The 4,334-nt window shown below is 45.9% G+C and overlaps 1 protein-coding gene across 2 annotated transcripts in view; it reads left to right on the top strand.

The window, feature by feature from the left end:
- Positions 1 to 4,334, top strand: part of TOR4A (torsin family 4 member A) — a 22,876-nt gene that overhangs the window by 3,075 nt on the left and 15,467 nt on the right. The gene's annotated exons all lie outside the window — the stretch shown is intronic.

The raw sequence follows: 4,334 nt of genomic DNA, 5'->3' as shown, positions 1-4,334 counted from the left end.
TTCCTGCCTATGCAGGGGGTTGGACTTGATGATCTATTGAGGTCCCTTCCGACCCTAACATCTATGAATCTATGAATAAAGCCTTCATCATCTGGAACTGTATTGATCTGCACATCGATCAGCTGAAAGGTTTAAACAGGGGGTATTCAGATGTTCTCATAGACCTTTATTTCCTGGACATTTTGCCAGTGGGAGATGGTTTTGCTAGACAGCTATACAGTTTTGGGAACTGGGATTCCTGTATGCCATTCCTGGTTTTGGACAGGAAGTATTGTCTAAAGAATAAATCAGTGAACACAGACAATCTAGGCAAGTACACAAATTGGTCCCATTTGTTCCAAAAAGCAGTGTGGAAGTAAGACTTTCCCTAATATACTCTATGTCCAGCTGTCCCAGAAAAGCAGCTGTGCAAATTTCTCTGTTAGTCTAGCTGTTAGGTATAGGGACAGCTGTCTACCTCAAGATATTGGTATGGGGCCTTGGTGCACGGTAAGGGTTGTAAAATCCAGAGGAACATTAACAAGAGTGAAAAGGTTAGCACTCTTAGTTCAGAACTAGAGACCCCTCACGGGGTCTAAAGGGTATCTTGTTGGGAAGCTCTCTCCAGGGGTGGATCCAGAGGGGGTACAATGGTGCAGTTACACCTCCTTCTGATTCTTGGTCCACCCAAAGTTGAAAACCAATTATCTGGAAGAGGCAGTAGCATTTCTATTCAGGCAGCAGTGAGGGAGTCTCGACTTCAGGGCTCATTACCTGATTACTTTTAAACATTTTATTCCATAGTTGTTAACAACCCTCTCTCCTTTTTAATGGTCTTGATGTCTCGCTAATTGAGCACTCTTTCTGTAATTCTGCTGTCTATTAGCTGCTCCTGGTAATGTAGCTCCTATTTCACAGCCCTGCAGACTGTTTTTAACTCTAGCTAAAAACATTAACTTGGGTGAATAAATATCAGCTCAAGTGTGAAAAGAACTTATCGTGAAGCATTAGATCAGGGGTCAGCAGTGTTTCTGGGCAGAGTGCCAAAAACACCCGCAACCTCGGTTTGTAAGATGTTGCTGTGCTGGGGTGAACAGAGGGGGAGCTGCAAGGAGCCCAGTCCTTGTTCTGGCAGTGCAGCCTGGGCCCCTTCTCCAAGGTGCAACTGCCAAGCATAATGCCTTTGCCTGTCATGCTCTGGCATGTGTGCTGGAGGTTGCCTACCCTTGCATTAGATGCACTTTCCAGATGTTCAAGAAGGCTAGATTTTGTTTTTATGAATGGGAAAGAGATGTACATTTAATTCTAATGACAACAGGAATAAAGAAATCTCTTGATTATTTTTGCCTAGTCTGTGTTTGTATATATAATACCATATATGGTATAGTAAATTCATTTGCAGTTCCATAATATTATATTTATTTTTGCTTGGATCTTGAACTGAATAATATAGCCTTAGACCCCTAAGCCTATCATTAAAGCTTCTAGTTTCTTCTGACCTAAAATAAAAATTGTGTTGTGTTATATGTGAAGATGCACCACACCATCTGCACTCCTTTTTTCAAAATCCTAGATCTGCCCCTGGAGCTTTCTGATATCTGCCCACAGCGCATGTGACTTAGTAATAGTGCACAAACACAGAGCCATGCCACTTCATAATGACAAAAATTTTTGCTACATTTTACATTTCAAAGGTTAGACTAGACTTTTCATTGCAGATCTTAGATATTACGGAGAAGTTCCAGTAATACAAACTTTCTTTACATGACCTCTTTGACATATGGCCTCAAATTTCCCCTGGGGTATGATCTGTCCACCAAAGTTTGGACCAACTTAAATATGTATGTGGATTTCAGAGAAGATGCAAAATTTAACTGTATACAAAAGCTCATCTGGAACCATGACTGTGGCGATAGCATACTTCGGAGGATGCACTGCGTTCCTTGTTTTCTATCATAGTGTTGCCCATATATTTAAAAATAGAAATAATTATTAAAAAGTTTCACTATTTTCCATTGCCTCTTTTGACATAGCCTGTAGGAGAAACAACTTGTTGAGGTTATAAAGGTCTTTTGTGTTTCTGTTTGTGTATTCAAGTGTTACTGCTTTTTGTGTGCAACTGAAAGGGAGTGTGGTGGACCTGTATGCCCGTGTGTGCGTGCAAGGGGACCTGTGGGTATGTTTGCTTTTCTTGCTGGTGGGTGTAATGCTGCAGGTGTTTGGAGCCTGTGCGTGTGAGTGGGTGTATTGTTGGCTGGGCCTCTGTGTATGTGTATGCATGCTTTTGCCTGTGAGGCCTAGAAGTGTCTGAGTCAGCCTGTGAATACCTCACCAAGGCAAGGAACAGATATTGCATTTGTCCCTGAAAAGTTTTTTGCCTGTGTTTGTCCCAGAACAGAAATGTCCTGGGATTGGTGAGTACACACATCGCTCTTCCAGTCAGGGTTTAGTGAGCAGCTGAATGCAGTGCCACTTTTCTGCCATTGATTCAGTGATGTAACCTGAAGGAAACCATTCAGATGTGCTTTGAGATGTCCCAGGACAAATCGTTCACGCTTCTTATCCTGTGAACCTTTCTAGGGTCTGTCCCAGGACAATGGACATGAACATCATGACTGCACTTTGTCCCAAAATAAAATGGTTTATCTGGGGATGGATGCAACATCTGTATAGAGCCCAAAGCAAAGAAGCTATAGAGCTGGGTCTAGTCTTAGGGTCTAGTCTGTCTTCTGGGACCTATTGTTTAGATTGGAGGGACCAACCTTTTCAGCATGTGTGCCACAAATCAGCCCCGCATCCACCTTAAGTGCTACTTCAGTCCCCTTCTCCTGCCCAAGCTGCTGCTCTGCTTTCTGCTCCCTGCTGATCTGCTCTTGCTCTCTGCCTTATGTGCCCCTGTGGAAGCTCTCTTTTCCGTGCTGGTCAACTTCCCCTTGCACGGGGCCTCAGCCAGGTGGGAGGCAGGACTGAGTTACAGGAGAGGGGGTGGGCTGATGCTGAGGAGGTTTTTTCATGGCTGTGAGGCCCCGAGATCTGATGTACAGGGGCCTACGAACGGAAAGGCAAATGAACACAGGCCACGTAGCAGGTTCAGGTTTCTCCCACTGACCCTGAGCTCAGCAGACCGGCGCATGCATTCCACTCATTCTCGTCAGCCCCAATTTGTTTCACATCTGCCTGAGTTATGGGAATGAGTTTGCTGACCTCAGCTGGTTACAGTGCTGTCCAGTTTCTCTAGCACCTGCTGATTCTGGCTGGAGCACTATGCGGAGCTGAACTCACTGAGAGAGAGCGGCTGGGCAGTGTGACGGGAGGGAGAGCAGTAGGGCATTAGGGTCTCACTGACAGACCACCAGGGAGTTGGGGTTTTGCTGGGAGCTGGTGACACAAATTGGAGAGGCTTGCTATTTTTCCCTCTGACAAGGGATGGTTGCCAGAATTTATGCTTTTCCCTTTTATCTGAGTGCACAGTGACAGGAAATTAGAAAGTTAAAACTGAGGTCAGCAGGGAAAGCGGTGGGCCACGCTGCTGTGTTGCTTGCTCATTCTTGTTGCTTCCAGGCCAGCAAAGGTTAAAGACAGCTTATTGAGGCAAACACAAGTTAGCCGGCTCCACAGCAGCATAACTGGATGAAATTCTGTGTGATTGATAGGGTGGCCATCACAGAGGATGTGTGGTTTTCTGCTACTCTGTCCTCTATCGATACAAAACCCGACGCCTTTATGTCCTCTGTTTTTCAGACATAAAGGTGTCCGGTTTTGTATTAATACCGGCCTAGCGATTGACATCCAGGTGGTCAGAAGTCCTGAGCTAGAGGGACCGTGGTCTGCTTCAGTCCTGGGTTTGCAGATTGGTTTCCCCTACTTTCCCCTGCCCCACATTCCTTGCAGGCATCCTTTCATGTTTTGTGTGCAGCTCCATTTCCCAGCACCACAGCCCTGCTCTGGGCTTCCCTTATACCTGCTGACTTGGAAGTGGATTCAGAGTGACCCTGGTTCATATGGGACATTCAGTGTAGCTGGAGTTGCAGCAGTGCTGAATTTTGGATAGGGAATAATGTTACCTGCATCTTGTCCCCGTTCCCCAATGCAGCTCCGTGACATGACTGCATCTCTTCTCACACACCTAAAGGGGTTGCTGCTGGTGACACGTTATTTTTTTGACATCCCTCTGAAGAGCTTGGAGAACAGGAGTGAACTTTCTTGAGCAGCCTGTGAGCATGTGTGTGTGAACACGCTGACACAGTGTGAGCAAGCCAGCAGCAAGCGCAGCTGCAGAGCAGACTGCAGATAAGGCCTCATGCAACTGGGAGAAGGAAGCGCAGACAGGGGCCACTCCCCCTTGCCATTTCCTC

The sequence above is a fragment of the Alligator sinensis genome, unplaced genomic scaffold (assembly GCF_000455745.1).
Source record: "Alligator sinensis unplaced genomic scaffold, ASM45574v1 scaffold610_1, whole genome shotgun sequence".
In the NCBI taxonomy this organism is placed as follows: Eukaryota; Metazoa; Chordata; order Crocodylia; family Alligatoridae; genus Alligator; species Alligator sinensis.
This window is presented reverse-complemented; position numbering and strand designations above follow the sequence as displayed.